Source organism: Erythrolamprus reginae, chromosome 7, assembly GCF_031021105.1.
Source record: "Erythrolamprus reginae isolate rEryReg1 chromosome 7, rEryReg1.hap1, whole genome shotgun sequence".
Taxonomy (NCBI): Eukaryota; Metazoa; Chordata; class Lepidosauria; order Squamata; family Dipsadidae; genus Erythrolamprus; species Erythrolamprus reginae.
In genome coordinates this window covers 24,643,629-24,656,934 of record NC_091956.1, presented here as the reverse complement: position 1 = coordinate 24,656,934, position 13,306 = coordinate 24,643,629, and the positions used below count along the sequence as shown (strand labels likewise).

Genomic DNA, 13,306 nt, shown 5'->3' with positions numbered 1-13,306 from the left:
CTGCTCTGCTCTACTCCTATTTTACTCTACACCTATTCTATTCTGTTCCATTCTGTTCTGTTCTCTTCTACTCTACTCCTATTTTACTCTACTCCTATTCTGTTCTATTTTACTTCTAGTTCTGTTCTGTTCTATTCTATTTTACTCTAACTCTATTATATTCTATTTCTGTCTTCTTCTGTTCTCTTCTCTTCTATTCCTATTTTACTCTACTCCTATTCTATTCTATTCTAATTCCATTTTATTCTATTCTATTTTACCCTACTTCTCTTCTCTACTCTATTCTACTCCTATTTTACTCTGCTTCTATTCTATTCTACTCTACTGTACTCTGCTCTACTTCTATTCCATTCCACTCCACTCTACTTTATTCTATTCTAATTCTATTTTATTCTATTCTATTTCTGTTCTGTTCTATTTTACCCTTCTTCTCTTCTCTTCTCTACTCTATTCTACTCCTATTTTACTCTGCTTCTATTCTATTCTACTCTACTCTACTCTACTCTACTTCTATTCCATTCCATTCCATTCCACTCCACTCTTATTCTATTCTATTCTATTCTACTCTAATTGTATTCTATTCTGTCCCATTTCTGTTCTGTTCTGTACCGTTCCATTTCACTGTCTGAGTGTGCTGCCAGCTCTGCTGACTGCTGACGGGCCCCAACAGTATATAAGCTGCCTTGGACTCCTGGAGGAAGAGTGGAATATAAATCTAATAAATAAATAATGCACAGCTTTTGCATTCCAAACCAATAGCACTAAAACAGATTACCTGGAATAACCCATCATTGAGAAAAAATATTTATGTAGAATAAACATTTAGCCAGATGATTCAGCTTGAGAGATTTTGCTCCCTGTGCATGCACAGAAGCAAAACCATGCTGGGGAGCACTTATGCACATATAAGAGACCTGAAGCTACGTGCGCAGCGCACCAGTAGCAGCGGTAATGGGAATCCACCCATGATTGACACCACATGGTAATGAAGCACAAGCAAGCAAGAAATGACAGCTGGCCAAAAAAGAAAGAAAGAAAGTAAGAAGGAAGGAAGGAAGGAAAGAAAGAAGGAAGGAAGGAGGAAGGAAGGAAGGAAGGAAGGAGGGAGGAAGGAAGGAAGGAAAGAAGGAAGGAAGGAAGGAAGGAAAGAAGGAAGGAAGGAAGGAAGGAAAGAAAGAAAGAAAGAAAGAAAGAAAGAAAGAAAGAAAGAACCAAACCAAAAACTTTTCCCTTGGAAAATGATTTTGCTGAAGGAAACCAAATTTTTCCTCCAATAGGAAAGAAATAAAAGCTCAGAATTTGGGTGGGAAGAGGAGAAGGAAGAAGAGGAGAAGGACAGTCGCTGCCGAAGGAAGAAGGTGAGGGGAATCTAATAAATCCAAAACGTTAAGGCTTTTTTTTAAAAAAAGAGGGACTCTGAGGCGGCGAGGAGGAGCACGTGCCTCCCATACACCCAGCGCGAGGCTGCTTCCCATACACTGCGCCAGAGGGAGAAACCCAGCAGGATGGGCAGGAAAATGGCCAGGCCTTCATTCCACTCTTAAATTTCCTGGAAAGTTTTTCCAGGCTCGGGTTCTTAAGAAGAAAATGGTTCTTAAGAAGAGGCAAAAAAATCTTGAACACCCGGTTCTTATCTAGAAAAGTTCTTAAGTAGAGGCGTTCTTAGGTAGAGGTACCACTGTATTTTCACCTTTCCAGAAAGAGCATTGCTTCTAGGTTTTCTAGGATCTTCTCACCTCTGAGGAAGCATTGTAGACATTTGTAGTTTTCCTGAAAACAACATTACCTCATGTGGCATTTTTCTCACAGTGAGAATTCCTCCTGCTATTTTGGGTCTACCATCCAGACAAATGAGCAGACTTAAATGTTACATTTCCCTGTTTGGCCTTTTTAAGGATATTTATAGTCCCTTATCTGGAATACCTTTGCCTCATTTCAAAGGATTGGTCTTTTAGTAACTAAATGTGGCACTTGTTCTAATTACTGAAATTGTTTTAAAATGCAGAATGCTCGCCAGGGATGAGATACGTGGCCTGCCGGAGAGGAGGGAGGCCAGTGGGTTTGGGGAGGGCAACACTAGGGGTTGGGACACAACACAAGAGCTCACAACAGATTTAAACTTAATATTAACCACTCAAAACCTGACTGTAAAAAATATGACTCCAGTAACCGAGTTGTCGAAGCGTGGAACTCATTACCGGACTCCTTAGTGTCATCCCCAAACCCCCAACACTTTACCCTTAGATTATCCACGATTGACCTTTCCAGATTCCTAAGAGGTCAGTAAGGGGCGTGCATAAGTGCACCAGAGTGCCTTCCGTTCCCTGTCCTATTGCTCTCCTATATCTCCTATACCTTTCTTCTATTCCTATATCTTTTCTTCTATTCTTTCATTGATATATTTTATTCCTATTTCTTCTATTCTTTCTTAGATATATTTTTCTATGAGTATATCCTCTATAACCTGCATTTTATATTTACTATATGTATACCCAATATAACCCTCATTGTGCAATGGACAAAGTCAATCAATAAATGTAAGGAGGTGGTCGCTGAAATCCCTGCACTCGGACTGGTCCTTGTGATGAACTTGTGAGTATGGGGTTGGGGGATGAACCTTAACCTGGATGCGGAATTGGAAGGAAGTTAGTATCGGGATTGGCAACGGCGTGACCGACATGGCTCTGTTAATAAATCGAATCTTGGATGAGAGAATTGGATTGGAATCTGATTTATTTCCCAGATGCGCTGACATAACTGCTCACAGTCACTCATGCCCTCATCACCTCGAGGTTCGACTACTGTAATGCTCTCTACATGGGGCTACCTTTGAAAAGTGTTCAGAAACTTCAGATCGTGCAGAATGCAGCTGCGAGAGCAATCATGGGCTTCCCAAGGCATGCCCATGTTACACCAACACTCCGCAGTCTGCATTGGTTGCCGATCAGTTTCCGGTCACAATTCAAAGTGTTGGTTATGACCTATAAAGCCCTTCATGGCATCGGACCAGAATATCTCCGGGACCGCCTTCTGCCGCACGAATCCCAGCGACCGGTCAGGTCCCACAGAGTTGGCCTTCTCCGGGTCCCGTCGACTAAACAATGTCATTTGGCGGGACAAGGAGAAGAGCCTTCTCTGTGGCGGCCCCGACCCTCTGGAACCAACTCCCCCCAGATATCAGAGTTGCCCCCACCCTCCTTGACTTTCGCAAGCTCCTTAAAATCCACCTCTGTCGTCAAGCATGGGGGAATTGAAATTTTTCCCTTCCCCCTAGGCTTATAGAATTTATACATGGTATGCTTGTTTGTATGATTGGTTTCTTAAATTGGGGTTTTTTAAGATTATTTTTAATATTAGATTTGTTTACATTGTCTTCTTTATTGTTGTTAGCCGCCCCGAGTCTTCGGAGAGGGGCGGCATACAAATCTAATAAATAAATAAATAAATAAAATAAATAAAGTCAATGGGGAACTCAGATTCACTTAACAACCATGTTACTAACATAACAACAGCAGTGGCCCACATAACAACTGCAGCAAGAAATATTGTAAAACGAGGCAAAAGTCACTTAGCGACAAAAATGTTGGACTCTTTTTTTAAAAAATAAATGTTTATTGATTTATATAATATTAAATACACACAACACAAAACAGTGCACGGTGAATTGTGCTCCTGCCACCCCACAACATACATGCATTCAGTCCCTTCACCAAATGAGGGTGTACTAATTTATAATTTTTTACAACCAGGAACATCAATTTCTTTGCAAAGTGTAGAGTGATTCCAATTTGTTCTTTAAAGCTCGGTCTCGAATTCTACTAGCCATAAAACCTCTGACCCTATCCCATCTTCCCATCAGTTTTTCCACTTTTTTTTCATCAAACATATTCATTTTAATTTCCATAATTCCAAATTGAATATGTTCCACCATGTACTGATACCAATTTTGTAACATCCATTTTGTTGCATCCTTCCAACCTAAAACTATTACTGCTTGGGCACTTTATTTATTTTTTATTTACACAATAATACACAATGAAGGTAATAGAGGACATCTTCAAGGAAATAGAATTGGAGAAAGAATAGAAGAGAGAGTATAGGATAAAATAATCAATGAGAGAATAGAAGAAAGATATAGGGATAGAAGAGAAGATATAAGGGATATAGGAGAGACAATAGGACAGGGGTCGGAAGGCACTCTAGTGCAGAGGTCCCCAACCTTTTTTGCACCAGGGACCGGCTTTAAGCTAGACCAGTTTTCCACGGCCCGGTGGGGGGGGGGGGCTTTGGTCATATGGGGGTGGGGTTATGGAGGGGTGGAGCTTAGTGCATATTTATTTTGCCGAAGCTGACACGGCACATCTGAATCGTCTTAGCCATGCAACATTTACTCACACTCAGCGGCTGGAGGTTCACGCGCATTTCCTTACCCCAGTCGCCAGGATCCAGTGTCGCGGCGCGGAACAGCCGGGGGGAGAGAGAGCCTCCCACCCCATTTCAAGAACCGAAGTCGGTTCCACAAGAGGGGACGTGCCGCGACCGGTTCCGCCGACGCTCAGGAAGCTCGCGGCTCTCCGGTTCACTTTTCAGCTCGCTGCGAACATGAGGCCAAACGTTCTGCAACCGCGGCTTCTTTCCCACTCCTGCTGCTCAAACAGCCGGCAGCGGAGATGATTAAGCAGAACGGAGTCCGGGAAATCAGATTCAAGGGTTATGTAACGCGCGATCCACGGTCATTACTGTACGCTGACCCCTGGTGATTAGGGGAAGCAATGCTTGAGGGTCTCGCCAGGGAAAGAGTGGCGGGTTCTTTCGAGACCGAAACCGAGACCGGGAAGAAAGGGGAGGGGAACAGAAACAAGAGATTCGTGGGATTACACGAATCTCTTGTTTCTGTTCCCCTCCCCTTTCTTCCCGGTCTCGGTTTCGGTCTCGAAAGAACCCGCCACTCTTTCCCTGGCGAGACCCTCAGTGATCGCGCGTTGTAGGACTTGACCTTTACTTGCGTCGAACGGGGCTCCTCTTCTCTTTTTTTTTTCCACGCTGCAGGAAGAGATGGGGAGGGAGAGGGCGGAGGGGAGGGAGGGTGGAGAAGGATGCTCTCTTTGGGGACTTCTCATCGGAAACCAGGGGAAGGGAAGGCAGCGGCTGTCAGCGGCGCCGCGGACCGGCTGAAAACCCCCAACGGCCCGGTCCTGGTCCGCGGACCGGCGGTTGGGGACCTCTGCTCTAGTGCACTGAAGCACGCCCCTTACTGACCTCTTAGGAATCTGGAGAGGTCAACTGTGGACAGTCTAAATGTTGGGGGATGATACTACAGAGTCCGGTAATGAGTTCCACGCTTCAACAACTCTATTACTAAAGTCGTATTTTTTACAGTCAAGTTTGGAGCGGTTAATATTGAGCTTGAATCTGTTATGTGCTTTTGTGTTATTGTGGTTGACGCTGAAGTAGTCGTTGACAGGCAGGACATAGCAGCATATAATCTTGTGGGCAATACTTAGATAATGTTTAAGGCATCTTAGTTCTAAGCTTTCTAGGCCCAGGATTGTAAGTCTAGTTTCGTACAGTATTCTGTTATGGGAGGAGGAGTGAAGGGCTCTTCTGGTGAAGTATCTCTGGACATTTTTGAGGGTGTTAATGTCTGAGATGCGGTACCCATTTTATATTCAGCATCCTATTAATCTCATCTTGCATCTAATGTTGGACTCAATTACAGTGGTAAGTCAAGGACTCTTAAACAATCTATCATTCAATCACTTATTGGGACACGAGCGCATGCATGCCAGAGACAGGGAATTGTGCGCCCAGCTCCAGTTTTACTCCCAGTGGAGCAGGAACCCGCTACTGAGCATAACTTTCCAGAATGGCAAGGATACAGGAAACAAGCTTATTTTCAAATTTGGAACATGTGTTTATACAGTTCGTATATTTTAAAAAACTCATATGTGAGAAGCCAAGTGTCAATTTGGTTAAAGTTGCTTAGCAACCTGTGGAAAATATTGTACTTATGAACAAACAAAATAAAAAGAATATACCAAGCTGTAATGATACTGAGTCAAGCATGTGGTAATAGTCACAAGTTTTGCGAAATGTAAATCCTAATACAGTGGTATTTAAGCTTAAGAACTTTTCTAGATAAGAACCGGGTGTTCAAGATTTTTTTGCCTCCTCTTAAGAACCATTTTCTACTTAAGAACCCAAGCCTGGAATAATTTCCCAGGAAATTTCAGAGTGGCACGAAGGTCCAGTCAGTTTCCTGACATTCCCCCTTTAATCCCAGCTATCTCGGGCTTTTCTGGGCTGCCAGAGGAGTCTTTCGGTGGTGCTTAAGGAGGCTTTGGCAGTCCAGAGCAAACGAAGCATTTTCCTTTCTCTGGGCGCTTGGAGAGGGAATAAACCTCTGCCAGCATCCAGAGAAAAGAAACGCTCCCTTCGCTCTGGGCAGCGACTGTCATCCTCCTCTTCTTCCTCCTCCTCCTCCCACCCAAAATCCGAGCTTTTATTTCTTTCCTAATGGGTTTGCATGCATTATTTGCTTTTACATTGATTCCTATGGGAAAAATTGTTTCTACTTACAAACTTTTCTACTTAAGGATCTGGTCACGGAACAAATTAAGTTCTTAAGTATAGGTACCACTGTATTTGGCAAAAAAAACCCAGAATAAAGAGTACTGACACTTATGAACTTTGGTGTTAGAGAAAACTCTTGAGATGGAGAGCCAAGAAAACCAACTATTGCATCATCAAACAATTTAATCCAGAGTTGTTACTCAAGACACACATGACCAGGTTCAGATTAAGTCACTTCACACATTATGCAAAGATTTAGCTTCCTGTAAAATGCTTTAATACTATGAAAGATGGGTGGCAAGCGAGAAACAGGCCAACCAACAATGGACATGGTGACAGTGATGATGGGGGCATTATTGGAAGATCTGTAGGAGCAGGTTTGGAACAGATGATCATGGAGAAAATCTACCTATGTTGTCACTGAGTTGGCATCAACTTGGTGGCAAATAATTGATCGAATGTTTAAAGAACGGGCTTCGTTTCTCAGTGTTGTTCCACTCTCATAAGGGGAAAATGCAATGAATAATAAAAAAAATTAGAGCAGGTTTTTGCAAATCGTGAGGTCTCTATCTTGGGACACAAGCATCCAGAGCGATGTGGAAGAATCCTTTTGTTGCGTCATTATGAAAAAATCTGTCTTTTTTCCCAATTTCAATGCATAATCTCCACTGTCCATTTGTGTTGATTCTGGTAGTTTTTTAAGGGGAGGTCTTTAGAGGAGGACTTTTTACTGGAGGTGTGTTAAGTTTATACCACAGTAAAAAGTGATGTGATAGCAAAAAGTTGAGGAACCAGTTCTAGGATTTTCATTGTTTAATTGTTAATTTAAAAAAAATATCCTGGAATCAGTGAAGGGCTGCATAATTTTTTACTACCACACTATGGGTATTATTGTGTGGGTGTGGCTTGCCAGTCATGTGACCAGGTAGGCATGGCTTGCTGACCATGTGACCAGGTGGGCGTGGCTTGACAATCATGTGACAGAGGGGTGGTTTAAAGATCATGTGACTGGGTGGGAGTAGCTTACTGACCAAGATAAGTTTTCAAATAGGTGCTTGGACTCTTTTTCAGTTGATTAAGTCACATTATTTGAAGAGCCACAAAAAGGACAAATGATAGCATTATTTGTTGAGCAGAGTAACATTTTAAGGTTTTTGTACTGGACTCACAAGTTTTAGTATGATAACAGATTAGGAAAGTAGCTCAATTTTCTTTAATTGCTATATAAGTTCAGTTCTAGATAATGATTAAAACGATTAAAGTGTTTATGGGGAAAAACATACTATTTAATTATTTCCTGTTTTAAAAGCAATTAAGGATCATACTAAGGTACTAGAGGACAATAAAAAAACTATTGTATTGAATACGTAGTGCATAAACTTACTACCCCCACTGCACCCCCCCCCCTCACGGGGGCAGCAGCCCATTACTGCCTGGGACCCATGATGAACTTTTTCTCCCCCCTCCCCACTTCCTGCTCTCAAATGCCTTCCATATAGTCTTCAAGATGTCTTGGGCATCTTGTCACTTTTATTTTATTTATTTGTTTTGTCACGTATGTATTGGTGGTATACAAGATATAATATTTGTATACATGATAATCAGTGTGATGGGCTACCAAAATTTTTACTACCACACTGTGGGCGTGGCTTATGCATTTTGTTTTAACATCTTTCAGTGCAAATTGAGTGCTTTGGGGTGGAGCGCCATTTTAGCTATCTCACTGTGTTCCTCCCCATCCGGGCAGTCGCCCACCCGATTATCTACTATATAAAGTGTATGTACACACACACGCATGCACAGCTCTTATAAAATTATACACATTCAATCTCATTTACTGCAGTAGGAAAAACGTACCCAGAGCCCAGAAGGGGGGGGGGGAAGGGGGGGAATCAAAATTTTGCTACCAGTATTGTGTACCTGACCAAAATTTTGCTACCGGTACTGCATACCTGACCGTAGCCATAGGAGCCCATCACTGATGATACGGTAGTAGTAAAAGAGAAACATTAGGACAGGAGACGGAAGGCACTCTGGTTCACTTATGCACACTCCTTCTTTCTTAAGTGGCTCCACTATAAAGGAGGTTCCTTCAACTCCCAGAATTCTCCAGTCAGTATAGGACAGCCGGGTGAGGAATTCTGGGAGTTGAAGTCTACAAGTCTTAAATTTGCTCAAATTGGAGGCCGGTTATCTTAGCACGTTCCTCAGACGGCCACCCCCGCACTCGGTCCCAGCAACCTGCAAGCGCTTGCAATAATCCCAATTTGCTAAAGCGGCTCCCCTTTTCAATGAAATTCAATCCTTTTTTTCCCCGCGCTCAATCCCGCGCAAGCGCACCGAGGCCTTTTCGCAAGCGTCCTCTTTTTATTTATTTCGCCTCAAGTTCCTCCCTAAGGCTCCCGATTCCAACGAAGGTAATCTGAGGTCAGGCGAGCCCGGCTTTAGGACGCCTGCGCAAACAGGGCCCGTTCGGCTAACGTTTCGGCGGGCGCACGCGCACCGCCCCCCTTGTCCTCACTCGGCTTTTTGACGAACGGGAATCACCCCGGGCAGCCTGAAGCTGGAGTTTATGTGCCCACGGCGCATGTCTAGTAAGCCACCAAGGGACATTCTAAGGGGGGGGAAAGAAACGGAGAGGAGAGGGGAGGGGGTGTGGGCGATCGGAGTCCGCGCTCGCTCCCGTTGCGGATTGCCAGGAGCGCACGCGCACAAAGTTGGGGAGGGGGAGAGGAAAGAGAGAGAGAAAAAAACAAGCTTTTCCCAAGCTCGGCGGCAGCTACTGTTTTTGCCGGTAAGTGCCAAGGTGGCGCATGCGCGGTAACTGGAAGGCCTCTGAGGAGATTGCCGCCTTTGAGGAGATTGCTACTCTCTTTCTGAGGGAGCGAGGGGGGGGGGAGTGCCTCGTGGATGGCGGGGCGCTGGGCGCTGCAGCCCCGTGGCCTGAGGAACGACAGGCAGACTGAGGGGACCCCAAGCGCACATTCAGAGTACGGTGGGAGGCGAGCTGAGGGAAACAGCTGCTGCCGCCGCCGCCGCCTCCTGTAAGAGAACGAGCGGCATCCTCCAAAGCGGGAGGACGGGTCTCCGCCGCCAGCGGGCTGAGGTAAACTTTTGACAGGCAGGGTTGGCGCAGGGCTATGATCTCAGGCTCGGTTCCCCACCCTCCTCCTTTCCCTCAGAAGGCCTCAGATGACCCTTGTTGGACGCCGCTTCAAGGCCCTCTGGGGGGAGCCCTTCCCTACCCAGCCCGGCCACTCCCGTCCTGGCCGCTGGGGCTCCATAAGCAAGGCGGGGACGGCGGGTTTCATAACGGGAGACCCAAACTTTGCCCTGCCCCGGGCTGAGACTTAATAAGGTTCCCGCTTGTTGCTAGTATTTTCGCCGTGCTTCACCCCAGGCGCGCGAGGGAAGATCCCGGCCGCTTTGCTTCTCTCGCGCGCCCGTCGGCGGGGTTGCCCTCAAACACCCTCCCTTTTTTTCGTTCTTCCCCGGGGTCCCAGGATGCAGGCGGGGAAGAGTTTTCCTCCTCGTCTTCCCCCGCTTGTGGAAAAGGGTGCCTGAACTCTTCCCCCAAGAGGAACCTGAGATCCCCCTCACGTGCCTACAGGGAAGTCCTCGACCTACAGCAGTTCGTTTAGTGGCCGTTTAAAACAGTTACAACAGCCCTGGAAATTTATTTTTTAAATTTTTTATCTATCTATCTATCTATCTATCTATCTATCTATCTATCTATCTATCTATCTCTATTTCTCCCCCCCTCTCCCCCCCTCTCTCGCTTTATATATCCATCTCTATCTCTGTCTGTCTGTCTACCTACCTACCTATCATCTAATTTATATGCCACCCAACTCCTTAAGGACTCTTTATGACCCTTGTTCACACTTAATGACCATTGTAGCATTACCACCCCCACCCCCCGGAGTTTGCATTTGGATGCTTGGCAACTGCCCCACATTTATGAGTGCATTGTGTGTGGGGGGGAATGGGGGGTTCATGTGATTTCTCTTCCTCCCTTTTGCGACCTTCTGTTAAGTGAACTCAAAAGGGAAGCCAGGTTCACTTAAAACAGTGGTTCTCAACCTGGGAGTTGGGACCCTTTTTGGGGGTCCAATGACTGTTTCACAGGAGTGAAAAGACAAATTTTATTTCCCATGATGTTAGTAACTATTAGCTTCTATTCTGGTGCCTTGGAATGTATTTTTACAGTCTGACCAGTCAGGCGTTTACAGTGGGGGTGTCCCTCTGACCTTCCTGTCAATCAGCTTAAAGCTCTGTTGGGAGAATTGGTGCTAGACTTATGGTTGGGGGTCACCACAACATGAGGAACTGTATTAAGGGATTGCAGCATTAGAAAGGTTGAGAACCACTGACTTAAAACAACTGTCTTACTAATTTAACAGCTTGGAGTGATTTGCTTAAAAAACGTGGCGAAGAAAGTAAAGCGGGGCAAACAACAGAAATTTGGGCCTCAGTTCTAGTTCTTAAGTTTAGGACTAGTTGTATTTTGAAATTTTGGTTTGAATTTCTAACACAAGAAATATCAATAGGTATAAAACCCACCCCTTTAAAACCAAAGCTCTTTCTGAGACTTGGATTATTTTAATGCAGGTAGTCCTCAATTTATGACCACAATTGAGCCCAAAATATATATTGTTAAGCGATAAATTTGTAAAGTGACTTTTACCCCACTTTACGACTTTTCTTGCCACTTTTGTTACCCTGTTTCCACAAAATATTCAGGGTTCAAAAAAATATAAGACAGGGTCTTATTTTTGGGAAAACACGGTATTATTACTAACCAGGGTTGGTCTTGCTTGTCAAAAGGGATCACATAACCCTGGGATATTGCAAGTTTCATAAATATTATCAGACATATGAATGTAAGTCACCTGGCCATGAAGATGCTGCAACAGTCATAAGTGTGAAAAATGACCTTAAGTCCCTTTTTCTAGTGCCGTTGTAACTTCAAACGGTCAGCGAACTGTTTTAATTTGAGAACTACTTCTACAGTAAAATGTTACTGAGACCAAAATTGTTGAAAACCATTTATCTAGGGCATTGGATCACCCTGAAGCAGACACCTATTTGTTGATTTATTGCCCATAGTTAGGACTCCTGCCTGCCCTCTCTTCTACAAGGATTGATATGGGTATTACCAGCATTAATCTGTCCTCACTTCTTGGTGCAGCTGCATTCTTTTAGTAATTGGGCCCTCTATTATAATTCCTGCTCCTCCTCCCTCTAATGTTGTGCTTTTATATGTATGTGTCTAAATTTTCCTACAGTAGAAATATGGTGTAGAATAGCTTGACTCGTATGGATAGGAAGCTGGGAACATCTTAAGTAATGCTATGGATTTCAGCTATATATTGTTACCCTTTACAATATACGGGTTCATTGCGAATCAGCTATCATATAATGCTGTGTCTTTTCCTTAAAAGTGTCTTTTAAGTGCTCTTCTTTAAGTGTTAATCTATTTGTACAGGTAGTCCTCAATTTACAACCACAATTGAGCCCAAAATTTCTGTTGTTAAGTGAAACATTTGTTAAATGTGTTTTGCTTCATTTTACAACTTTTCTTGCCACAGTTAATGAATCATTGCAGTTGATAAGTTAGTAACCTAATTGTTAAATTAACCTGGACAAGTATTGACTTGGCTTGTCAGAAGGTTGCAAAAGGCGATTGCGTGATCTTGGGACACACCAATGGTCATAAATATGAACCCATTGCCAAGTAACTGAATTTTGATCCCATGATCATGGGGAAGCTGCAATGGTCGTAACTGTGAAAAACGGTCATAACTCAGTTTTCAGTGTCATCGTAACTTTGAAAGGTCACTAAACACTGTTGTAAGTTGAGGACTAGGTGTATTTGGGTATGAAGGTTTGTATGTATGCTTTCAAAAATTCTTAAGATGAATATAACTTGAAGATTAATAAACTGTAACTTGTATGGTTTATATGGTGCTTGTAGGTCAGTCACTTTCTCCCAGCCCAGCTCACCTGTTGTTGTGCCAAAAATAGGAGGATGAAGGTGTGTTGTACATATTCAGCACCTTGAATTATTTTCAAAAACAATGAGGGTGTGATTCAAGTAAAATAAAAAATACATGAATACTTTTGCTGTTCTGTACACTGCAGAGCCAAGACTTTCTCTGATTTGTATGTTTGTTCCAGTGATCTCCCATCTACGTATAACCAAGGTTCATAAAAGGCTAATTTTCAAGAGCATCATGACAAATTACTTGACATCAGTGTCAGGATATATTAAAATGTTTTATTATCTCAGAAAGCAAAACTACACTTTACCTTGTTTCATTAGTGATAATGAATTTGGGTGCTTAGTACTTTGATTTAGAAAACATAATATAGGTAGTCCTTATTTACAATAGTTTGTTTAGTGACTATTCAAAGTTACAACGGCACTAAAAAAAGTGACATGATAATTTTTCTCATTTACGACAGTTGCAGCATCTGCACGGTCACATAGTTTACATTCGGATGCTTGACCACTGACTCATATTTATGACGGTTGCAATATCCCAGGATTATGTGATCATCTTTTGCAACCTTCTGACAAGCAAATCAATGGGAAACTAGGTTCACTTAACCATGTTACTAATTTAAACACTGTAGTGATCTACTTATCAAGTGTGGCAAGAAAAATCACAAAATTGGGAAAACTCACTTAACAGATTTCTCAGCAGTATAAATTTTGGGCTCAGTTGTA

General features: G+C 43.3%; 1 protein-coding gene across 1 annotated transcript in view; it reads left to right on the top strand.

Annotated features, from left to right (window-relative positions):
* Nucleotides 1–9,402: 9,402 nt before the first annotated feature.
* The window catches only part of CLOCK (clock circadian regulator), a 66,017-nt gene continuing 62,113 nt past the window's right edge, over nt 9,403–13,306 (top strand). Inside the window, exon 1 of the mRNA XM_070757207.1 lies at nt 9,403–9,679. The gene's annotated coding sequence lies outside the window, so the exon portion shown is untranslated. The remainder of the gene's footprint in view (nt 9,680–13,306) is intronic.